Source organism: Lissotriton vulgaris, chromosome 9 (genome assembly GCF_964263255.1).
Source record: "Lissotriton vulgaris chromosome 9, aLisVul1.2, whole genome shotgun sequence".
Taxonomy (NCBI): Eukaryota; Metazoa; Chordata; class Amphibia; order Caudata; family Salamandridae; genus Lissotriton; species Lissotriton vulgaris.
Genome location: NC_141697.1, coordinates 1,244,150,993 through 1,244,177,609, shown reverse-complemented (window position 1 = coordinate 1,244,177,609; position 26,617 = coordinate 1,244,150,993). Strand labels below are relative to the sequence as shown.

Sequence of the window (26,617 nt, the reverse complement as noted above, 5' to 3'; positions counted from 1 at the left end):
CTCCTTCGACACCGCCACCTTCCCAGAGAGCTGGAAGCACGCCGAACTCAGTGCCCTACTGAAGAAACCATCAGCGGACCCCACCGACCTCAAAAACGACCGCCCCATCTCGCTCCTTCCTTTTCCTGCCAAAGTCATCAAGAAGACCGTCAACAGACAGCTGGCCGCCTTCCTCGAGACAAATGGATCCCTCGACCACTCACAATCAGGTTTCAGAGCCAACCACAGCACCAAGACCGCCCTCATCGCAGCCACAGACGACATCAGAGCCCTGCTCGACAACGGGGAAACAGCGGCACTCATCCTCCTGGACCTCTTGGCGGCGTTCGACACGGTCTGCCACCGCACCCTAATGCAGCGCCTCAGCAACATCGGAATCCAGGAAAAGGCAATGGAATGGATCATCTCCTTCCTTGCCGGAAGAACCCAGAGAGTCTGCCTCCCCCCGTTCAGATCAGAGGCCACCAAAGTCATCTGCGGCGTACCACAGGGATCATCACTCAGCCCCACGCTGTTCAACATCTACATGAGCCCCCTCGCGGCCATCGCACGCCAACACAACCTCAACATCTCCTACGCCGACGGCACCCAGCTGATCCTCTCCCTCACCAACGACCCAGCAACCGCCAGAACCAACCTACACGAAGGGATGAAAGACATAGCCGAGTCGATGATGAACAGCAGCCTGAAACTGAACTCAAAGAAGACGGAAGTCCTCATCCTGGGATCATCACCCTCCACCTGGGACGACTCCGGTGGCCCCCTGCCCTGGGCAGCGCACCCAAACCAACAGACCACGCACGCAACCGGGGCTTCATCCTGGACTCCTCCCTCTCGATGACCAGACAAGTCAACGCCGTCTCCTCGTCATGCTTCAACATCCTACGCATGCTACGGAAGATCTTTCGGTGTATCCCCACCGAAACCAGGAAGACGGTCACCCAGGCACGCGTCACCAGCCGACTGGACTACGGGAACTCCCTCTACGCCGGAACCACAGCCAAACTTCAGAAAAGACTCCAGTGCATTCAGAACGCCTCAGCACGACTCATCCTGGACATCCCCCGACACAGTCACATCTCCCGACACCTGAGAGACCTGGAGTGGCTCCCTGTTAACAAGAGAATAACGTTCCGACTCCTCACCTACGCACACAAATCTCTCCACAACCAAGGCCCCAGATACCTCAACGACCGCCTGACCTTCTACACCCCAACCTGCCAGCTACGATCGACCAGCCACGCCCTCGCCGCCGTTCCCCGCATCCGAAGAGCCACAGCGGGAGGAATATCCTTCTCCTACCTGGCGGTCAAGACGTGGAACTCCCTCCCCATCCACCTCCGCCTGACCCAAGACCACCTCTCCTTCAGGAAGCAACTCAAGACCTGGCTGTTCGAGCAGTAGCGTACCCCCTCCAAGCGCCTTGAGACCCTCCGGGTGAGTAGCGCGCTATACAAATGCCGTGATTGATTGATTGATTGATTGTCACCACTACTCCAATGGTAATGGGGGGTACAGGGTGCCTTAGGGTGTGGAGGCTGTGGGTGCCTGCGGACTGAATTTGCTAGTGTTCGCGCCTGATGCATTGTCTAGGAGCATGCCTATGCAAGAGCTCCTACTACTTTCATCTGAGGTACAGGGCAGCTCAAGGAGGATGCAGCTGAGAATATGGCTCCTGATGGAAACTCGTGCAACTACTAGTGCTCATACATCTGCTCACGCAACCCGACACGATCAGCCGAGCTGTACCTGAGCAAGTCTTCCGTAACTTCACTACCTTCACAAGATCTCCTTCCCGACGTCCACGTAGCTCTCGTCGTAGCTGTGCGCAGGTCACCTTTCGCCTCGCGATCTCGAAGCAGCTACTGGTGCCCGGCACTGCCTCATCTCAGCCTGGACGCAGTTTGCGCACAACTTGCTTTATCGGGTTAACCCAGCAGTGGCAGAACCATGTAAACTTCTCTACCGGTGTATGGCTTCTACGACTCGATTTATGTCTACCCAGCAGTGTGCCATATCGAAACCGAATGTTTCACTACTGAATACGCGTGTCTTTACAGTCGTGAGAAAAATAAAATGTGTACATTAGGATGCTATTTTAAACCTATTGTACACGTTTTGGTAGACTAAGGTTACGTTTTGTACTAATGTTGTATTGCATTTAAAATGTGTAAAATGCATTTTATAATTCAATTAATCTGTTTCTTTATCATTAGTTAAGTGTTCTATACGTTTATCCAACTTTTCGATTTTGAATGAGCCTTCGATTATTTACTATTACATAACCGCGCCTCACTAGTTTAAGAGTGCTACCCGATTTTAACATCTAGTGCAGTTTACAGAGTTGCGTGTTTTCCTGACCTTCTTCTGTGTCGCGTGCCTATGCTAATGTCAAATGTCTATAGCCTAAGTTCTATTCACTTATCTGTAACACCTTTGAAAATGATGACTATGATCGCCAAACAGTGCCAAGCTTCTGATAACGCTTTCAAATCTAAGCAGCGCGGACACATACTACCCGACACAGAGGCTCAACTAGAGTCAAATTTCGGGGTGGGAGCTACTGGGGGGGCTGATTCTCCTGGCAATATGCAGAGCGGAGATGCAGAAACGAAGGGGTGAGAAAACACAACAAAGCCTCGTTAGCAAATAAATGGTCTTTTAACCCCTTAAGTGCTGCTGACGGCCAATGGTCGTCAGCAGCGCTACCTCCCCAGTGCTGCGCACGACCATTGGACGTCCATTTAGCACTGGTTCCAATGGACAGCGCAGCACTGGGGAGGGATGTTTACACGCAGCTAAGGTGTTAAAGACCTGTGGAGTACTCGGGTGCTGCTGTGTGTGTGCCCAGGAAAACTGCCTCAGCCGGGCTGACACACACGAGGGGGAGGGGGGGGCTGGCACTCTTTGAGCCTAATGGCATTGCGCGCCATTAATCTGCCCCCTGAGGCCCCAGAAATACACTTGACAAACAGATACTGAATTCAACTCTGGGATGAAGCAGGGCAGCCCGGCAAAATTTACTAGTATTTTGCCGTTTTTACATATAAATACAGACAAAGGAAACATTGTTTTCCGTCTGTATTTATATGTAAAAATCTGTTGAAACGGAAAACCGGGAGCCCTAAGTATAATGTAAAAATGACACGTTTCCCCAGATAACATGTTTACCTCAACATACTGAATATTATTATTGCTTGAGAACAAACCAAAGGAAATGATACACAGTGTGTGGAATGCCATTTTATTTAGGTTCTTCACTTTACACAGTGCTTTGCTTACATTTAATCTCTCTTGTGGTACAGGAGGGATTCATGAAAAGAAATCGTGAGAAAGTACGGCAGGTAGCACAGAAGAAAATGAAACTGATGGCACAGAAGAAAATGAAATTGACGCGGCTGCGCGAAGAAAATAAAAGAGAGCAGCCGCGCTCGTGAGAAAGCACGGCAAATAGCATGGAAGAAAATGAAACTGACGGTACGGAATAAAATGAAACTGACGGTATGGAATAAAATGAAACTGACGAGGCCGCTAGAAGAAAATAAAAGTGAGCGGGCGAGTGTCCGCGAACGTGAGCGCAGGGACGCGCTCTGTGGGGGGGAGAGGACAAAGCGAGGCGCTTGGGAGAGCGCTATAAGGCTTTATGAGGCGTGACTGAGGAAAGACAGATGGCGGCTGCGAGCGTGCACACGCGCGTAACCGCAAGCTTGAGGCCAGGAAAAGCCTCTGGTAGCACTTTAAAAACTCACTAACTAAATGTCTTGCAGAGCAGCACATACGCTGGCTCAGGCGAAACCTAAAAATGGTTAAAAAAACCCCCCAAAAAAACACACGCACAATTGTGTGAAAAGACGAGTGATTCCAAGAGGTTGTTTTCCTAGAGCACCGCTGCGCTAGGCTCGACCTAAAAACAAATCACCTAAAAAAATTCTTTGCTTATCAGCACATATTTTAAAGAATAAATGTAAGAAAACACTTTACCGTGTTCTACAGCTGCCCTAAGGAACCACGACTGATCATTAAACAACATGCTTTAAGTGAACCCCTCCGCAGACCCACACGGCGTCATACAGGTGATGGTTACCAGGGGGCCGGCTGCAATGGCTGAGGCAAAGCGCAGAATATGCAGGCCTAAGGGTCCTTCAACGGCTCCCTCTGTTACCCTGGGGAGGGCCAAGCCCTGCACCGCTAGCAGTGTCACAGACCGGAGTCTATAAGACGCCTGTTGCCCAGTGCCAGCAGTTGTGTCGTGGCAGCCAGCACGTGACTGACACAAACAGCCAAACTCAGTGGGTAGAGATTCCTTTGTGTATACCACCCTGTGAAGCCACATCCCTACGGCACGTCAACAGTGCTGTTCCCTGGTTCGCGACGATTAGGGGTTGTTCTTAGCCCCACTTGGGCACTCTCCCACGGATTCATTAGAGTAATCATTCCAGTGTCCCCCAAACACACAAAAAAGTGCTTGCAAGCTAACGTTTTATTCCAAATTGTACAAAGGTGTAAAGTGAACCTCGGCTCCTGGCCTGCTAAGCTGAAAAGCCGCGAGCTCATTAGTAAGCACCCTCCTAATATGATGGCCGTGCGCTGGAGTGAACGGGGCACCGAGAAGTGACTCTCCTCCTCAGCTCACAACCGAACGAGCCCTAATCAAATTAATTAGCAATCCATTTGTGTTCTATGCTGAACGGCCCAACTAAGAGTAGCATGTGTTTAAATATTGCCCCACTAAGGTACTGAGCAAAGTAATCAGTGGGCTAAAGTGGTATGGTATAATGACATATGAAGAGATTCCGAGCTCATAACAAGCTCGATCCTGAAAGTGAAAGCGGACCGCGCATGTAACTTAAAGCATGTGCGGCAGCGCGAAGGCTAAACGAAAAACAACCTTTGAAATCTGACCTGAACTAGATGGCACACTGCGCGCCGCGGCACGTAATCGCAAGCCGTAGGCCGTGGGCGGATACATTTCCTGGGAATGGTGGGACACGCACCTGCCTTTGCCCAATTGCATGCTGTCTTCGCACGTATGCTGTCTTAGCCAATAGGCCTCGCTTTTGGGACCTTATAAGTAATTAGCCATGCAACATTTGATGTTGTTTAATGAAGGATATTGTGCAGGATAACTAAACACTTATAATGTCCTAAAGACAAGACCTATTGGCCATGCATTGTGGGTGCCTTATAAGTGTTTAGGTAGAGCTATTGAGTTTGCCAGTGTTTCTAAGCTGTGCTGTAGAGAAGTCTTTCTGCTGTGCAGCATGCTGAGAAGTTGTAATTAAAAAGTGTAAAAAGCACTGAGTGATGCTGTGGTGTTGTTGAGTGATGCTGTGCTGGCCCCTAGTTATGCAGTGGTGGCATCGAGTGATGCTGTGCTGCCCCTGATTGATGCTGTGGTGGCCCTGAGTGTTGCTGTGGTGGTGCATACTGATGCTGTGGTGATGCTAATTGTTGCAGTGGCGCCCCCATACACATACGCACACACACATACGCACGCATGCACGCAAGCACACACACGCACGCATGCACGCAAGCACACACATGCACGCACGCACGCACACATACACACAGCCCCACGCACACATATTACATATGTACGCAGATAATACACAGTGTTTTGCAGTTGTGCAACTGGTACCGAGGAGGGAATGCTAATGCCTGGTAAATACCTCCCCTGCAGTAGTTGTACATCCCAAGTGCAGTATTATGTGCCAAAATAAAAGGCCTCTGAAGGTGGGCACTAGAGGATTCCGTAGTCTCAGTAAAGGGCACTCCCTCATATTAAGAATTAGTGTCTGATTCACACTCCAAACCATTTGTGATCACATGTGAACGGTCATTCTCGCAAAAGTTTAAACATGCCACTGAACCTATAACAATGCATTTTCTCTCTAAATAAGGCCTGTGTGAGACCTCTGTGACTCAGACTGGAAGCGTGCACGTGAAGGCCTGCTTTTTGTAATTCATTGTCGAAAGGGGGCCCGAGCAGCATTTCTTAAAAGCAAAAAGCATTACCATAACGTCTCAATTTAAAAATGTTGCTGATTTTTATTTGGGGGTGGAGGGTGGTAAGCATTTATTTAATGTTGTGCATTGCTTATATGAACCACATTGGTACTTTAGAAGTAGCCATAGTCTGTTTTCAGGTATACTTTATTTCGAATTAAGGTTATTTGTTACTTCTCGCATTTATAAACCATTTCTCTCATAATTCTAAGGCAGAGGGTGTTAAACTGTGAGTCGGATGCATGCACTGTGTTCCAGCAGCAAAACCCCTGGCTCCCACCTTAATGCAGTGTTTCAAAGTTGACATTAGTGAAGTATTCTAATATTTCCTCTGTGATGTAAATGGACTCTGAAAGCAAGGTGTGGTTTGAACCCTGTTGAAATTGCCGTGGACCACCACCTAGCTAGCATCCCTTTTTACAATCATTAGAATGTCAAGAACTAGAGAAAGTGACATAACCTTTAAAATGATGACATGGGTAAGACTGGTACAGGTATAAGATTCGCACCAGCTGCCCCCGAACGTTTAAAATGAGAACGTAATATTTTTTGCCCCCTCTCTAACCTGCCCGTTGATAAGTGTGCAAAGGTTTAATTGAAAGAATCCATGTGTTTTGGATTATCAAACATTTAGACCCCATGCTTGCAGTCTTCCTTTGCAGAATAGATGTCGACTGTGTGGAACGTTAAATAGAAATTGTAACTTTCCAAATGTGTTTGTGACATTTTTCACTAATTGGTATGTTTCGGCCATTAAATCACTTTATTGGGGCCATTTTTGGCATGCTTATCGGAGTTGATCTTCAGTTACAAGGAATAGCGATGGCACGAAATACTCAACAGTATAATTAGGGCTCCAGGTTTTATGGCATTTATTTTTTTGCCATTTCCGTCTTTATTTATCCATATTTATTTTTTGGGCTTTTTTTCTGTATTTATCTGCATTTATTTTTGCCACAAGCAAAAGATGACGCTACAGCTAGTATTTTTCCACATTTATTTCAGTCCCCAAAAACACATGTGCAACTGCTTGTACACAGACACAAGAGCCGAGGAAATAACAAACTAAATGGCAACAAACTCAACAATCAATCAATCAATGCATTTATAGAGCGCACTACTCACCCGGAGGGTCTCCAGGCGCTTGGGGGGGGGGGGGGGGGTCCGCTACTGCTCGAACAGCCAGGTCTTGAGCTGCTTCCTGAAGGCGAGGTGGTCTTGGGCCAGGCAGAGGTGGGTCGGAAGGGAGTTCCAAGTCTTGGCGGCCAGATAGGAGAAGGACCTTCCTCCTGTGGTGGCTCTTCGGATGCGGGGGACGGCGGCGAGGGTGTGGCTGGTCGATCGAAGCTGGCGTGTGGGAGTGTAGAAGTTGAGGCGGCTGTTGAGGTATCTTGGGCCTGATCACAATGCAAAAGGGACACCACAAGCCAGCAGGCCGCAGAAGCTCATAAAGGATTAGTGGTGAATTAACATGGTGAAATATTAAAGTAATTTCAGTTGTGGATATGAGTCAGTTATTTGGAGAGAGAAGGATAGCTAAGGGATAAAAGGGGGAAGAAAGGTTTGCATTCATATAGCACTTGTTCCCACTGATGGATGTTGAAACGCTTTTCTGGCATGTAGCACGCCACTCTGGAACCCATAAAGGATTAGTGTTGAACATTAGTATAGTAAAATATTAAGTAGTGTTAGTAGTGGATATGTTATTCAGTTATTTGGGTAGAGAAGGGTGGGTGGGGCCTTGGCACACTTTACTTTGTTATTTAAAGGTATGGTGTGCCTGCTGTCTGCCTACTCGGGTTCTTTGCTCCTGAATGGGTTGGGAGCTAAATATGTATATGCAGTTTCAACTGTACTCGATCTCCCTCCTACACAAAAACTGACAAGTACAGCAATTTCCTCTAAGCAGCACCATTTCTGTATACATATGTGCCCTCTTTGGGAAAGTTCCACCAACCACAATCTGAATCAAGATGGGCAAATTAAACTCACAAATCGCTTTTTACTGGCTTCCAGTGCAATTTGAGTGTTGCGCTTTTGGAATTTCTACAACTGACACCCAGGACATCTAGAATAGGAGCAATAGGCATCAGAGTAAAATAAATATTTGAATATACTTATAATAGTTTGAATAACTATGCAACTAACACTATTTGAATTTCAAAAGAAATGCATTCCAAGATTCCTGCGGAGAAATGGAACTGAAACCGCTCGTCCACAACTAATCTGGTCTACCTGCTCCAGGGATCATTGCATGCTTGCGCTATCCATCACGGCTACCCTACCCCATGATAATAGTGAGGAAAGAGAGGAGGAGCAGCAGTGTGCTGGCAGGTCGGCTAAAACGTCCTCAGTACTGATTTTAATAGCTGATGTGGTAAGTGAAATACATCTCTCCCCACAGCCAGGCACATAGGTATAATCAACTGCACACACACACACACACCTTAAATGAGAGCTGCACGTGGGCAGCCATTTTTATATTTAGAAGGGATTCTTCAGAAGACCAGCAACGCAAGACCCATGGGAGACTTTGCCCTTTGCCACAATACACAGCCCCATACCGAGACACACATGGAGAATGTCTCATAAACGGTATTACCTCTACATCTACTTCCCAAAATAATGTGGGGGTTGAGGGTGAAGGAGTGCAGACATTGAAGAGAGCCCTACAGCTTCTCTTTTACATACAGATAGAAGACTGAAACAGTCAAAATGGCAAAACATTAACAGACGACAAACAACAGGCATGAGAGAGCTAAATCAAATGAGAACATACATAACAAAACAACAAAGGAAAAGGATAAGATGGTCTTGGAGGGAAGGTCCCAGCCAAGTCTCCGCTGCCACCTCCATCTCTGCCGCTGGACGTCAGGTAGGGTGGGTGGCCATGGGTCCTACAGCTGTCCCATTTTGGCAGGATGGGTCCACTGAGCAGGATGCCTCCAAGTGGTGAAATCTTCTCTGTCCGTCGTGTTCCCTGTCCCACCCGCTCCCTGCCGCTGCTCCCCGCGACCCCACCCCCGCTCCCTCCAGCATCTCCGCACGCTCCCCCCCACTCGCCACCCCTCTCCCGCCTCCCAGCTACTCCTTCCTCGCCCGCCACCCCCACTCTCCATTTCTGGCAGAGGGCATGTGTACGCGCAGCGTGCGCGCCGAATGTGCGCCGAAGCGCCAGAACCCCTGGCCCCCGCAGATGCCAGCACACCCGCCGGAACTTCAACGCAGCCACCCTCAACACACCCAACACCGGCCAGACCCCCGGCTGCCACCGAGCCAACCCAGGACGCACCTATGGACCCTTCACCTGCCAATCCTGCAAGTTCTCCTGCATCCGGACCTGCACCGCACCCGCCAAGCCGAGCACCAGCAGCAACCACCTCAAGTGCATCCTGCTCAACACCCGCTCCGTCCACAGACACGCCATCGAACTCTGGAACCTCCTCGACTCCACATCCCCAGACGTCGCCTTCCTCACAGAAACCTGGATGAACGCCTCCTCGGCACCAGACATCGCCATCGCTATCCCGGACAGATACAAGATCACTCGGAGGGACTGCGCCAACCAGACCGGAGGAGGCATCACCATCGTCCACAAGAACACCATCCGTATCACGACCAACCCCGACGACACCTTCACAGCCGCCGAACACCTGCACTTCTAGATACACACCGGCCCCAAGACCACCCTCAGAGGCACCCTCATCTACAGACACCCGGGACCACGCACACAATTCAGCGAGGACATCGCCGACTTCATCAGCCCGCACGCCCTCCCCTCCGCCGACTACATCCTCCTTGGGGACCTCAACTTCCACCTAGAGAACAACAACGACCGCAACACCACCACCCTGCTGGACAACCTTGCCAACCTTGGACTCAAGCAACTGGTGACCAACCCCACCCACTACGCCGGCCACACGCTTGACCCCGTCTTCTCCTCCAGCAAGGACATCTCCTTCAGCCCGCCACTGGACTCCATTGGACAGACCACAGCTGCGTCCACATCAGCTTCAGAAGGACCACGCTCCACCACCACCCACAACAGGTTCCCCGCAGAAGCAGGAACAAGATCACAACCGACCAGCTCGCCACATCCCTGAGCCAGAACCCTCCCGCCAGGTCAGCGAACCCCAACCAAGCCGCCAACAACCTCGCAAGGTGGATCAGCAACTGCGCAGACGGCCTCGCTCCACTGAAGACCCCCCCCGTCAGACCCGGCAACAAGAAAGCATCCTGGTTCACCAACGAACTCAAGAGCTCTAAGAAGAACTGCCGAGCCCTCGAGAAAGCTTGGCGCAGAGACCAGACACCGGACAACATGACCACCCTCAAGCTCGCCACTCGAAGACACCACCAGCTGATCCATACCACCAAGAAAACCGCATTCAAGGAACGACTAGACGACTAGACGACAACGCCCACAACAGCAAGGAACTCTTCAACATCGTCAAAGAGCTCTCGAACCCTAGCGCCGGAAACAACGACATCACCCCATCGCAAGCCCTCTGCAATTCGCTTGCCTCGTTCTTCCGCAGCAAGATCGCAGATATACACAACAGTTTCAGCACACAGCCGACGCACCCTAGGACCACACCAACGCCCCCCGCCACCACCCTCCGCGCCTGGACCCCGATCAACACTGAAGACACCATCCGCACAATGAACTCCATCCACTCCGGATTACCGACCAACCCCTGCCCTCACCACGTCTTCAACAAGGCCGACACCATCATCGCACCCCATCTCCGGGACATCATCAACACCTCCTTCAACACCGCCACCTTCCCAGAGAGCTGGAAGCACGCCGAACTCAGTGCCCTACTGAAGAAACCATCAGCGGACCCTACCGACCTCAAAAACTACCGCCCCATCTCGCTCTTTCCTTTTCCTGCCAAAGTCATCAAGAAGACCGTCAACAGACAGCTGGCCGCCTTCCTCGAGACAAATGGATCCCTCGACCACTCACAATCAGGTTTCAGAGCCAACCACAGCACCAAGACCGCCCTCATCGCAGCCACAGACGACATCAGAGCCCTGCTCGACAACGGGGAAACAGCGGCACTCATCCTCCTGGACCTCTTGGCGGCGTTCGACACGGTCTGCCACCGCACCCTAATGCAGCGCCTCAGCAACATCGGAATCCAGGAAAAGGCAATGGAATGGATCATCTCCTTCCTTGCCGGAAGAACCCAGAGAGTCTGCCTCCCCCCGTTCAGATCAGAGGCCACCAAAGTCATCTGCGGCGTACCACAGGGATCATCACTCAGCCCCACGCTGTTCAACATCTGCATGAGCCCCCTCGCGGCCATCGCACGCCAACACAACCTCAACATCTCCTACGCCGACGGCACCCAGCTGATCCTCTCCCTCACCAACGACCCAGCAACCGCCAGAACCAACCTACACGAAGGGATGAAAGACATAGCCGAGTCGATGATGAACAGCAGCCTGAAACTGAACTCAAAGAAGACGGAAGTCCTCATCCTGGGATCATCACCCTCCACCTGGGACGACTCCGGTGGCCCCCTGCCCTGGGCAGCGCACCCAAACCAACAGACCACGCACGCAACCGGGGCTTCATCCTGGACTCCTCCCTCTCGATGACCAGACAAGTCAACGCCGTCTCCTCGTCATGCTTCAACATCCTACGCATGCTACGGAAGATCTTTCGGTGTATCCCCACCGAAACCAGGAAGACGGTCACCCAGGCACGCGTCACCAGCCGACTGGACTACGGGAACTCCCTCTACGCCGGAACCACAGCCAAACTTCAGAAAAGACTCCAGTGCATTCAGAACGCCTCAGCACGACTCATCCTGGACATCCCCCGACACAGTCACATCTCCCGACACCTGAGAGACCTGGAGTGGCTCCCTGTTAACAAGAGAATAACGTTCCGACTCCTCACCTACGCACACAAATCTCTCCACAACCAAGGCCCCAGATACCTCAACGACCGCCTGACCTTCTACACCCCAACCCGCCAGCTACGATCGACCAGCCACGCCCTCGCCGCCGTTCCCCGCATCCGAAGAGCCACAGCGGGAGGAATATCCTTCTCCTACCTGGCGGTCAAGACGTGGAACTCCCTCCCCATCCACCTCCGCCTGACCCAAGACCACCTCTCCTTCAGGAAGCAACTCAAGACCTGGCTGTTCGAGCAGTAGCGGACCCCCCCCAAGCGCCTTGAGACCCTCCGGGTGAGTAGCGCGCTATACAAATGCCGTGATTGATTGATTGATTGATTGTCACCACTACTCCAATGGTAATGGGGGGTACAGGGTGCCTTAGGGTGTGGAGGCTGTGGGTGCCTGCGGACTGAATTTGCTAGTGTTCGCGCCTGATGCATTGTCTAGGAGCATGCCTATGCAAGAGCTCCTACTACTTTCATCTGAGGTACAGGGCAGCTCAAGGAGGATGCAGCTGAGATTATGGCTCCTGATGGAAACTCGTGCAACTACTAGTGCTCATACATCTGCTCACGCAACCCGACACGATCAGCCGAGCTGTACCTGAGCAAGTCTTCCGTAACTTCACTACCTTCACAAGATCTCCTTCCCGACGTCCACGTAGCTCTCGTCGTAGCTGTGCGCAGGTCACCTTTCGCCTGGCGATCTCGAAGCAGCTACTGGTGCCCGGCACTGCTTCATCTCAGCCTGGACGCAGTTTGCGCACAACTTGCTTTATCGGGTTAACCCAGCAGTGGCAGAACCATGTAAACTTCTCTACCGGTGTATGGCTTCTACGACTCGATTTATGTCTACCCAGCAGTGTGCCATATCGAAACCGAATGTTTCACTACTGAATACGCGTGTCTTTACAGTCGTGAGAAAAATAAAATGTGTACATTAGGATGCTATTTTAAACCTATTGTACACGTTTTGGTAGACTAAGGTTACGTTTTGTAATAATGTTGTATTGCATTTAAAATGTGTAAAATGCATTTTATAATTCAATTAATCTGTTTCTTTATCATTAGTTAAGTGTTCTATACGTTTATCCAACTTTTCGATTTTGAATGAGCCTTCGATTATTTACTATTACATAACCGCGCCTCACTAGTTTAAGAGTGCTACCCGATTTTAACATCTAGTGCAGTTTACAGAGTTGCGTGTTTTCCTGACCTTCTTCTGTGTCGCGTGCCTATGCTAATGTCAAATGTCTATAGCCTAAGTTCTATTCACTTATCTGTAACACCTTTGAAAATGATGACTATGATCGCCAAACAGTGCCAAGCTTCTGATAACGCTTTCAAATCTAAGCAGCGCGGACACATACTACCCGACACAGAGGCTCAACTAGAGTCAAATTTCGGGGTGGGAGCTACTGGGGGGGCTGATTCTCCTGGCAATATGCAGAGCGGAGATGCAGAAACGAAGAGGTGAGAAAACACAACAAAGCCTCGTTAGCAAATAAATGGTCTTTTAACCCCTTAAGTGCTGCTGACGGCCAATGGTCGTCAGCAGCGCTACCTCCCCAGTGCTGCGCACGACCATTGGACGTCCATTTAGCACTGGTTCCAATGGACAGCGCAGCACTGGGGAGGGATGTTTACACGCAGCTAAGGTGTTAAAGACCTGTGGAGTACTCGGGTGCTGCTGTGTGTGTGCCCAGGAAAACTGCCTCAGCCGGGCTGACACACACGAGGGGGAGGGGGGGGCTGGCACTCTTTGAGCCTAATGGCATTGCGCGCCATTAATCTGCCCCCTGAGGCCCCAGAAATACACTTGACAAACAGATACTGAATTCAACTCTGGGATGAAGCAGGGCAGCCCGGCAAAATTTACTAGTATTTTGCCGTTTTTACATATAAATACAGACAAAGGAAACATTGTTTTCCGTCTGTATTTATATGTAAAAATCTGTTGAAACGGAAAACCGGGAGCCCTAAGTATAATGTAAAAATGACACGTTTCCCCAGATAACATGTTTACCTCAACATACTGAATATTATTATTGCTTGAGAACAAACCAAAGGAAATGATACACAGTGTGTGGAATGCCATTTTATTTAGGTTCTTCACTTTACACAGTGCTTTGCTTACATTTAATCTCTCTTGTGGTACAGGAGGGATTCATGAAAAGAAATTGTGAGAAAGTACGGCAGATAGCACAGAAGAAAATTAAACTGATGGCACAGAAGAAAATGAAATTGACGCGGCTGCGCGAAGAAAATAAAAGAGAGCAGCCGCGCTCGTGAGAAAGCACGGCAAATAGCATGGAAGAAAATGAAACTGACGGTACGGAATAAAATGAAACTGACGGTATGGAATAAAATGAAACTGACGAGGCCGCTAGAAGAAAATAAAAGTGAGCGGGCGAGTGTCCGCGAACGTGAGCGCAGGGACGCGCTCTGTGGGGGGGAGAGGACAAAGCGAGGCGCTTGGGAGAGCGCTATAAGGCTTTATGAGGCGTGACTGAGGAAAGACAGATGGCGGCTGCGAGCGTGCACACGCGCGTAACCGCAAGCTTGAGGCCAGGAAAAGCCTCTGGTAGCACTTTAAAAACCCACTAACTAAATGTCTCGCAGAGCAGCACATACGCTGGCTCAGGCGAAACCTAAAAATGGTTAAAAAAAACCCCCAAAAAAACACACGCACAATTGTGTGAAAAGACGAGTGATTCCAAGAGGTTGTTTTCCTAGAGCACCGCTGCGCTAGGCTCGACCTAAAAACAAATCACCTAAAAAAATTCTTTGCTTATCAGCACATATTTTAAAGAATAAATGTAAGAAAACACTTTACCGTGTTCTACAGCTGCCCTAAGGAACCACGACTGATCATTAAACAACATGCTTTAAGTGAACCCCTCCGCAGACCCACACGGCGTCATACAGGTGATGGTTACCAGGGGGCCGGCTGCAATGGCTGAGGCAAAGCGCAGAATATGCAGGCCTAAGGGTCCTTCAACGGCTCCCTCTGTTACCCTGGGGAGGGCCAAGCCCTGCACCGCTAGCAGTGTCACAGACCGGAGTCTATAAGACGCCTGTTGCCCAGTGCCAGCAGTTGTGTCGTGGCAGCCAGCACGTGACTGACACAAACAGCCAAACTCAGTGGGTAGAGATTCCTTTGTGTATACCACCCTGTGAAGCCACATCCCTACGGCACGTCAACAGTGCTGTTCCCTGGTTCGCGACGATTAGGGGTTGTTCTTAGCCCCACTTGGGCACTCTCCCACGGATTCATTAGAGTAATCATTCCAGTGTCCCCCAAACACACAAAAAAGTGCTTGCAAGCTAACGTTTTATTCCAAATTGTACAAAGGTGTAAAGTGAACCTCGGCTCCTGGCCTGCTAAGCTGAAAAGCCGCGAGCTCATTAGTAAGCACCCTCCTAATATGATGGCCGTGCGCTGGAGTGAACGGGGCACCGAGAAGTGACTCTCCTCCTCAGCTCACAACCGAACGAGCCCTAATCAAATTAATTAGCAATCCATTTGTGTTCTATGCTGAACGGCCCAACTAAGAGTAGCATGTGTTTAAATATTGCCCCACTAAGGTACTGAGCAAAGTAATCAGTGGGCTAAAGTGGTATGGTATAATGACATATGAAGAGATTCCGAGCTCATAACAAGCTCGATCCTGAAAGTGAAAGCGGACCGCGCATGTAACTTAAAGCATGTGCGGCAGCGCGAAGGCTAAACGAAAAACAACCTTTGAAATCTGACCTGAACTAGATGGCACACTGCGCGCCGCGGCACGTAATCGCAAGCCGTAGGCCGTGGGCGGATACATTTCCTGGGAATGGTGGGACACGCACCTGCCTTTGCCCAATTGCATGCTGTCTTCGCACGTATGCTGTCTTAGCCAATAGGCCTCGCTTTTGGGACCTTATAAGTAATTAGCCATGCAACATTTGATGTTGTTTAATGAAGGATATTGTGCAGGATAACTAAACACTTATAATGTCCTAAAGACAAGACCTATTGGCCATGCATTGTGGGTGCCTTATAAGTGTTTAGGTAGAGCTATTGAGTTTGCCAGTGTTTCTAAGCTGTGCTGTAGAGAAGTCTTTCTGCTGTGCAGCATGCTGAGAAGTTGTAATTAAAAAGTGTAAAAAGCACTGAGTGATGCTGTGGTGTTGTTGAGTGATGCTGTGCTGGCCCCTAGTTATGCAGTGGTGGCATCGAGTGATGCTGTGCTGCCCCTGATTGATGCTGTGGTGGCCCTGAGTGTTGCTGTGGTGGTGCAGACTGATGCTGTGGTGATGCTAATTGTTGCAGTGGCGCCCCCATACACATACGCACACACACATACGCACGCATGCACGCAAGCACACACACGCACGCATGCACGCAAGCACACACACGCACGCACGCACGCACACATACACACAGCCCCACGCACACATATTACATATGTACGCAGATAATACACAGTGTTTTGCAGTTGTGCAACTGGTACCGAGGAGGGAATGCTAATGCCTGGTAAATACCTCCCCTGCAGTAGTTGTACATCCCAAGTGCAGTATTATGTGCCAAAATAAAAGGCCTCTGAAGGTGGGCACTAGAGGATTCCGTAGTCTCAGTAAAGGGCACTCCCTCATATTAAGAATTAGTGTCTGATTCACACTCCAAACCATTTGTGATCACATGTGAACGGTCATTCTCGCAAAAGTTTAAACATGCCACTGAACCTATAACAATGCATTTTCTCTCTAAATAAGGCCTGTGTGAGACCTCTGTGACTCAGACTGGAAGCGTGCACGTGAAGGCCTGCTTTTTGTAATTCATTGTCGAAAGGGGGCCCGAGCAGCATTTCTTAAAAGCAAAAAGCATTACCATAACGTCTCAATTTAAAAATGTTGCTGATTTTTATTTGGGGGTGGAGGGTGGTAAGCATTTATTTAATGTTGTGCATTGCTTATATGAACCACATTGGTACATAGTCTGTTTTCAGGTATACTTTATTTCGAATTAAGGTTATTTGTTACTTCTCGCATTTATAAACCATTTCTCTCATAATTCTAAGGCAGAGGGTGTTAAACTGTGAGTCGGATGCATGCACTGTGTTCCAGCAGCAAAACCCCTGGCTCCCACCTTAATGCAGTGTTTCAAAGTTGACATTAGTGAAGTATTCTAATATTTCCTCTGTGATGTAAATGGACTCTGAAAGCAAGGTGTGGTTTGAACCCTGTTGAAATTGCCGTGGACCACCACCTAGCTAGCATCCCTTTTTACAATCATTAGAATGTCAAGAACTAGAGAAAGTGACATAACCTTTAAAATGATGACATGGGTAAGACTGGTACAGGTATAAGATTCGCACCAGCTGCCCCCGAACGTTTAAAATGAGAACGTAATATTTTTTGCCCCCTCTCTAACCTGCCCGTTGATAAGTGTGCAAAGGTTTAATTGAAAGAATCCATGTGTTTTGGATTATCAAACATTTAGACCCCATGCTTGCAGTCTTCCTTTGCAGAATAGATGTCGACTGTGTGGAACGTTAAATAGAAATTGTAACTTTCCAAATGTGTTTGTGACATTTTTCACTAATTGGTATGTTTCGGCCATTAAATCACTTTATTGGGGCCATTTTTGGCATGCTTATCGGAGTTGATCTTCAGTTACAAGGAATAGCGATGGCACGAAATACTCAACAGTATAATTAGGGCTCCCGGTTTTATGGCATTTATTTTTTTGCCATTTCCGTCTTTATTTATCCATATTTATTTTTTGGGCTTTTTTTCTGTATTTATCCGCATTTATTTTTGCCACAAGCAAAAGATGACGCTACAGCTAGTATTTTTCCACATTTATTTCAGTCCCCAAAAACACATGTGCAACTGCTTGTACACAGACACAAGAGCCGAGGAAATAACAAACTAAATGGCAACAAACTCAACAATCAATCAATCAATGCATTTATAGAGCGCACTACTCACCCGGAGGGTCTCCAGGCACTTGGGGGGGGGGGGGGTCCGCTACTGCTCGAACAGCCAGGTCTTGAGCTGCTTCCTGAAGGCGAGGTGGTCTTGGGCCAGGCAGAGGTGGGTCGGAAGGGAGTTCCAAGTCTTGGCGGCCAGAAAGGAGAAGGACCTTCCTCCTGTGGTGGCTCTTCGGATGCGGAGGACGGCGACGAGGGCGTGGCTGGTCGATCGAAGCTGGCGTGTGGGAGTGTAGAAGTTGAGGCGGCTGTTGAGGTATCTTGGGCCTGATCACAATGCAAAAGGGACACCACAAGCCAGCAGGCCGCAGAAGCTCATAAAGGATTAGTGGTGAATTAACATGGTGAAATATTAAAGTAATTTCAGTTGTGGATATGAGTCAGTTATTTGGAGAGAGAAGGATAGCTAAGGGATAAAAGGGGGAAGAAAGGTTTGCATTCATATAGCACTTGTTCCCACTGATGGATGTTGAAACGCTTTTCTGGCATGTAGCACGCCACTCTGGAACCCATAAAGGATTAGTGTTGAACATTAGTATAGTAAAATATTAAGTAGTGTTAGTAGTGGATATGTTATTCAGTTATTTGGGTAGAGAAGGGTGGGTGGGGCCTTGGCACACTTTACTTTGTTATTTAAAGGTATGGTGTGCCTGCTGTCTGCCTACTCGGGTTCTTTGCTCCTGAATGGGTAGGGAGCTAAATATGTATATGCAGTTTCAACTGTACTCGATCTCCCTCCTACACAAAAACTGACAAGTACAGCAATTTCCTCTAAGCAGCACCATTTCTGTATACATATGTGCCCTCTTTGGGAAAGTTCCACCAACCACAATCTGAATCAAGATGGGCAAATTAAACTCACAAATCGCTTTTTACTGGCTTCCAGTGCAATTTGAGTGTTGCGCTTTTGGAATTTCTACAACTGACACCCAGGACATATAGAATAGGAGCAATAGGCATCAGAGTAAAATAAATATTTGAATATACTTATAATAGTTTGAATAACTATGCAACTAACACTATTTGAATTTCAAAAGAAATGCATTCCAAGATTCCTGCGGAGAAATGGAACTGAAACCGCTCGTCCACAACTAATCTGGTCTACCTGCTCCAGGGATCATTGCATGCTTGCGCTATCCATCAAGGCTACCCTACCCCATGATAATAGTGAGGAAAGAGAGGAGGAGCAGCAGTGTGCTGGCAGGTCGGCTAAAACGTCCTCAGTACTGATTTTAATAGCTGATGTGGTAAGTGAAATACATCTCTCCCCACAGCCAGGCACATAGGTATAATCAACTGCACACACACACACACACCTTAAATGAGAGCTGCACGTGGGCAGCCATTTTTATATTTAGAAAGGATTCTTCAGAAGACCAGCAACGCAAGACCCATGGGAGACTTTGCCCTTTGCCACAATACACAGCCCCATACCGAGACACACATGGAGAATGTCTCATAAACGGTATTACCTCTACATCTACTTCCCAAAATAATGTGGGGGTTGAGGGTGAAGGAGTGCAGACATTGAAGAGAGCCCTACAGCTTCTCTTTTACATACAGATAGAAGACTGAAACAGTCAAAATGGCAAAACATTAACAGACGACAAACAACAGGCATGAGAGAGCTAAATCAAATGAGAACATACATAACAAAACAACAAAGGAAAAGGATAAGATGGTCTTGGAGGGAAGGTCCCAGCCAAGTCTCCGCTGCCACCTCCATCTCTGCAAATACGAGCAGGGTGGCCGCTGGACGTCAGGCAGGGTGGGTGGCCATGGGTCCTACAGCTGTCCCATTTTGGCAGGATGGGTCCACTGAGCAGGATGCCTCCAAGTGGTGAAATCTTCTCTGTCCGTCGTGTTCCCTGTCCCACCCGCTCCCTGCCGCTGCTCCCCGCGGCCCCACCCCCGCTCCCTCCAGCATCTCCGCACACTCCCCCCCACTCGCCACCCCTCTCCCGCCTCCCAGCTGCTCCTTCCTCGCCCGCCACCCCCACTCTCCATTTCTGGCAGAGGGCATGTGTACGCGCAGCGTGCGCGCCGAATGTGCGCCGAAGTGCCAGAACCCCTGGCCCCCGCAGATGCCAGCACACCCGCCGGAACTTCAACGCAGCCACCCTCAACACACTCAACACCGGCCAGACCCCCGGCTGCCACCGAGCCAACCCAGGACGCACCTATGGACCCTTCACCTGCCAATCCTGCAAGTTCTCCTGCATCCGGACCTGCACCGCACCCGCCAAGCCGAGCACCAGCAGCAACCACCTCAAGTGCATCCTGCTCAACACCCGCTCCGTCCACAGATACGCCATCGAACTCTGGAACCTCCTCGACTCCACATCCCCAGACGTCGCCTTCCTCACAGAAACCTGGATGAACGCCTCCTCGGCACCAGACATCGCCATCGCTATCCCGGACAGATACAAGATCACTCGGAGGGACTGCGCCAACCAGACCGGAGGAGGCATCACCATCGTCCACAAGAACACCATCCGTATCACGACCAACCCCGACGACACCTTCACAGCCGCCGAACACCTGCACTTCTAGATACACACCGGCCCCAAGACCACCCTCAGAGGCACCCTCATCTACAGACACCCGGGACCACGCACACAATTCAGCGAGGACATCGCCGACTTCATCAGCCCGCACACCCTCCCCTCCGCCGACTACATCCTCCTTGGGGACCTCAACTTCCACCTAGAGAACAACAACGACCGCAACACCACCACCCTGCTGGACAACCTTGCCAACCTTGGACTCAAGCAACTGGTGACCAACCCCACCCACTACGCCGGCCACACGCTTGACCCCGTCTTCTCCTCCAGCAAGGACATCTCCTTCAGCCCGCCACTGGACTCCATTGGACAGACCACAGCTGCGTCCACATCAGCTTCAGAAGGACCACGCTCCACCACCACCCACAACAGGTTCCCCGCAGAAGCAGGAACAAGATCACAACCGACCAGCTCGCCACATCCCTGAGCCAGAACCCTCCCGCCAGGTCAGCGAACCCCAACCAAGCCGCCAACAACCTCGCAAGGTGGATCAGCAACTGCGCAGACGGCCTCGCTCCACTGAAGACCCCCCGTCAGACCCGGCAACAAGAAAGCATCCTGGTTCACCAACGAACTCAAGAGCTCTAAGAAGAACTGCTGAGCCCTCGAGAAAGCTTGGCGCAGGGACCAGACACCGGACAACATGACCACCCTCAAGCTCGCCACTCGAAGACACCACCAGCTGATCCATACCACCAAGAAAACCGCATTCAAGGAACGACTAGACGACTAGACGACAACGCCCACAACAGCAAGGAACTCTTCAACATCGTCAAAGAGCTCTCGAACCCTAGCGCCGGAAACAACGACATCACCCCATCGCAAGCCCTCTGCAACTCGCTTGCCTCGTTCTTCCACAGCAAGATCGCAGATATACACAACAGTTTCAGCACACAGCCGACGCACCCTAGGACCACACCAACGCCCCCCGCCACCACCCTCCGCGCCTGGACCCCGATCAACACTGAAGACACCATCCGCACAATGAACTCCATCCACTCCGGATTACCGACCAACCCCTGCCCTCACCACGTCTTCAACAAGGCCGACACCATCATCGCACCCCATCTCCGGGACATCATCAACACCTCCTTCAACACCGCCACCTTCCCAGAGAGCTGGAAGCACGCCGAACTCAGTGCCCTACTGAAGAAACCATCAGCGGACCCTACCGACCTCAAAAACTACCGCCCCATCTCGCTCTTTCCTTTTCCTGCCAAAGTCATCAAGAAGACCGTCAACAGACAGCTGGCCGCCTTCCTCGAGACAAATGGATCCCTCGACCACTCACAATCAGGTTTCAGAGCCAACCACAGCACCAAGACCGCCCTCATCGCAGCCACAGACGACATCAGAGCCCTGCTCGACAACAGGGAAACAGCGGCACTCATCCTCCTGGACCTCTCGGCGGCGTTCGACACGGTCTGCCACCGCACCCTAATGCAGCGCCTCAGCAACATCGGAATCCAGGAAAAGGCAATGGAATGGATCATCTCCTTCCTTGCCGGAAGAACCCAGAGAGTCTGCCTCCCCCCGTTCAGATCAGAGGCCACCAAAGTCATCTGCGGCGTACCACAGGGATCATCACTCAGCCCCACGCTGTTCAACATCTACATGAGCCCCCTCGCGGCCATCACACGCCAACACAACCTCAACATCTCCTACGCCGACGGCACCCAGCTGATCCTCTCCCTCACCAACGACCCAGCAACCGCCAGAACCAACCTACACGAAGGGATGAAAGACGTAGCCGAGTCGATGATGAACAGCAGCCTGAAACTGAACTCAAAGAAGACGGAAGTCCTCATCCTGGGATCATCACCCTCCACCTGGGACGACTCCGGTGGCCCCCTGCCCTGGGCAGCGCACCCAAACCAACAGACCACGCACGCAACCGGGGCTTCATCCTGGACTCCTCCCTCTCGATGACCAAACAAGTCAACGCCGTCTCCTCGTCATGCTTCAACATCCTACGCATGCTACGGAAGATCTTTCGGTGTATCCCCACCGAAACCAGGAAGACGGTCACCCAGGCACGCGTCACCAGCCGACTGGACTACGGGAACTCCCTCTACGCCGGAACCACAGCCAAACTTCAGAAAAGACTCCAGTGCATTCAGAACGCCTCAGCACGACTCATCCTGGTCATCCCCCGACACAGTCACATCTCCCGACACCTGAGAGACCTGCACTGGCTCCCCGTTAACAAGAGAATCACGTTCCGACTCCTCACCCACGCACACAAATCTCTCCACAACCAAGGCCCCAGATACCTCAACGACCGCCTGACCTTCTACACCCCAACCCCCCAGCCACGCCCTCGCCGCCGTTCCCCGCATCCGAAGAGCCACAGCGGGAGGAATATCCTTCTCCTACCTGGCGGTCAAGACGTGGAACTCCCTCCCCATCCACCTCCGCCTGACCCAAGACCACCTCTCCTTCAGGAAACAACTCAAGACCTGGCTGTTCGAGCAGTAGCGGACCCCCCCCCAAGCGCCATGAGACCCTCCGGGTGAGTAGCGCGCTATCAAAATGCCGTGATTGATTGATTGATTGATTGTCACCACTACTCCAATGGTAATGGGGGGTACAGGGTGCCTTAGGGTGTGGAGGCTGTGGGTGCCTGCGGACTGAATTTGCTAGTGTTCGTGCCTGATGCATTGTCTAGGAGCATGCCTATGCAAGAGCTCCTACTACTTTCATCTGAGGTACAGGGCAGCTCAAGGAGGATGCAGCTGAGATTATGGCTCCTGGTGGAAACTCGTGCAACTACTAGCGCTCATACATCTGCTCACGCAACCCGACACGATCAGCCGAGCTGTACCTGAGCAAGTCTTCCGTAACTTCACTACCTTCACAAGATCTCCTTCCCGACGTCCATGTAGCTCTCGTCGTAGCTGTGCGCAGGTCACCTTTCGCCTGGCGATCTCGAAGCAGCTACTGGTGCCCGGCACTGCCTCATCTCAGCCTGGACGCAGTTTGCGCACAACTTGCTTTATCGGGTTAACCCAGCAGTGGCAGAACCATGTAAACTTCTCTACCGGTGTATGGCTTCTACGACTCGATTTATGTCTACCCAGCAGTGTGCCATATCGAAACCGAATGTTTCACTACTGAATACGCGTGTCTTTACAGTCGTGAGAAAAATAAAATGTGTACATTAGGATGCTATTTTAAACCTATTGTACACGTTTTGGTAGACTAAGGTTACGTTTTGTACTAATGTTGTATTGCATTTAAAATGTGTAAAATGCATTTTATAATTCAATTAATCTGTTTCTTTATCATTAGTTAAGTGTTCTATACGTTTATCCAACTTTTCGATTTTGAATGAGCCTTCGATTATTTACTATTACATAACCGCGCCTCACTAGTTTAAGAGTGCTACCCGATTTTAACATCTAGTGCAGTTTACAGAGTTGCGTGTTTTCCTGACCTTCTTCTGTGTCGCGTGCCTATGCTAATGTCAAATGTCTATAGCCTAAGTTCTATTCACTTATCTGTAACACCTTTGAAAATGATGACTATGATCGCCAAACAGTGCCAAGCTTCTGATAACGCTTTCAAATCTAAGCAGCGCGGACACATACTACCCGACACAGAGGCTCAACTAGAGTCAAATTTCGGGGTGGGAGCTACTGGGGGGGCTGATTCTCCTGGCAATATGCAGAGCGGAGATGCAGAAACGAAGGGGTGAGAAAACACAACAAAGCCTCGTTAGCAAATAAATGGGCTTTTAACCCCTTAAGTGCTGCTGACGGCCAATGGTCGTCAGCAGCGCTACCTCCCCAGTGCTGCGCACAACCATTGGACGTCCATTCAGCACTGGTTCCAATGGACAGCGCAGCACTGGGGAGGGATGTTTACACGCAGCTAAGGTGTTAAAGACCTGTGGAGTACTCGGGTGCTGCTGTGTGTGTGCCCAGGAAAACTGCCTCAGCCGGGCTGACACACACGAGGGGGAGGGGGGGGGGGGCTGGCACTCTTTGAGCCTAATGCCATTGCGCGCCATTAATCTGCCCCCTGAGGCCCCAGAAATACACTTGACAAACAGATACTGAATTCAACTCTGGGATGAAGCAGGGCAGCCCGGCAAAATTTACTAGTATTTTGCCGTTTTTACATATAAATACAGACAAAGGAAACATTGTTTTCCGTCTGTATTTATATGTAAAAATCTGTTGAAACGGAAAACCGGGAGCCCTAAGTATAATGTAAAAATGACACGTTTCCCCAGATAACATGTTTACCTCAACATACTGAATATTATTATTGCTTGAGAACAAACCAAAGGAAATGATACACAGTGTGTGGAATGCCATTTTATTTAGGTTCTTCACTTTACACAGTGCTTCGCTTACATTTAATCTCTCTTGTGGTACAGGAAAATCGTGAGAAAGTACGGCAGATAGCACAGAAGAAAATGAAACTGATGGCACAGAAGAAAATGAAATTGACGCGGCTGCGCGAAGAAAATAAAAGAGAGCAGCCGCGCTCGTGAGAAAGCACGGCAAATAGCATGGAAGAAAATGAAACTGACGGTACGGAATAAAATGAAACTGACGGTATGGAATAAAATGAAACTGACGAGGCCGCTAGAAGAAAATAAAAGTGAGCGGGCGAGTGTCCGCGAACGTGAGCGCAGGGACGTGCTCTGTGGGGGGGAGAGGACAAAGCAAGGCGCTTGGGAGAGCACTGTAAGGCTTTATGAGGCGTGACTGAGGAAAGACAGATGGCGGCTGCGAGCGTGCACACGCGCGTAACCGCAAGCTTGAGGCCAGGAAAAGCCTCTGGTAGCACTTCAAAAACCCACTAACTAAATGTCTCGCAGAGCAGCACATACGCTGGCTCAGGCGAAACCTAAAAATGGTTAAAAAAAAAAACCAAAAAAAATACACGCACAATTGTGTGAAAAGACGAGTGATTCCAAGAGGTTGTTTTCCTAGAGCACCGCTGCGCTAGGCTCGACCTAAAAACAAATCACCTAAAAAATGTTTTGCTTATCAGCACATATTTTAAAGAGTAAATGTAAGAAAACACTTTACCGTGTTCTACAGCTGCCCTAAGGAACCACGACTGATCATTAAACAAAGACTGAAAGGCAATTGGTAGAAATGGGGTCTCTAGTTGACAGTGGATTGCGCCCTCTCCAAGTAGGGACCCTCACTCTTGTCAGGGTAAGGGAGTCACACAGATAAGATAACCCTCCTACTTGGTAGCGTGGAACGAGCAGTCAGGCTTATTTCAGAGGCAATGTGTAAAGCTTGGTATGTACACACATTAAAAACACCACAAAATAAGTCCACACCAGTTTAGAAAAATAGGCAACATTTATCTGGATACAACAAGACCAAAACTACAAAAATCCAACATAAAAAAAGTAAAGATATCACTTTTGAAATGTTAAATACGTTCAGTCCATAGATATCTAAGTATGTGTTTCTTTTGTGGCACCGAGTATATTGGATCCGTCAAAATTCAAAGACAAAGCAGGCACTGGGGACATGAGGTGCCGGAATAGCAAAGCAATGCGCCGTTTCTTACTCCCAGAGGAGATCATGCGTTGGTTCCTTACAGCCATGGGAGGTGATGGATCAGGTCCTTACTGCTATGCAGAGGAGGTGATCCATTTGTTCCTTACTTTCAGTGGAGGTGATGTGTCAACTCCTTACTATGCTGGGAGGTGATGCATCGGTTTCTTACTATAAGGGGAGGTTGTTGCATCGACCTCTAGACACGTGGCCTCGGTTCCTTACTGCTGGGCAACGTTGATGAGAAAAAACAGTGCCCATGGTCAATGCGCCGAAAATCCAGAAGCACTGCATCAATACCACAGGGATGAGGCAGGTGCTGCATTGGAGTTGAAGCAGTACGTCACAGACTTTGGTGACGCGAGTGCTCGAAACTCACGATGCAACAGTTCTTCTGATGTGCTACAACGGAAACCTGGGGACTGCAGTGAAAGCCATGGTCGATGCACCAAACAGGAACCACACTTGGGTGCGGGCAGCAACAATGCATCAAAGTTCGAAGCCATGCATCGATTAAAACAGAGACTGGGACTCGATGCATGGATTTTCTCCTTCAGTTCACCAGATTACACTTCCAAAGGCCCAGGGACTAAATTTGGCACCACTTAGCAAGTCAGGACTCTCAGCAGA

The 26,617-nt window shown here is 49.8% G+C and overlaps 1 protein-coding gene across 1 annotated transcript in view; it reads right to left on the bottom strand.

Annotated features, from left to right (window-relative positions):
• The window catches only part of LOC147693179 (uncharacterized), a 708,628-nt gene that overhangs the window by 402,128 nt on the left and 279,883 nt on the right, over positions 1-26,617 (bottom strand).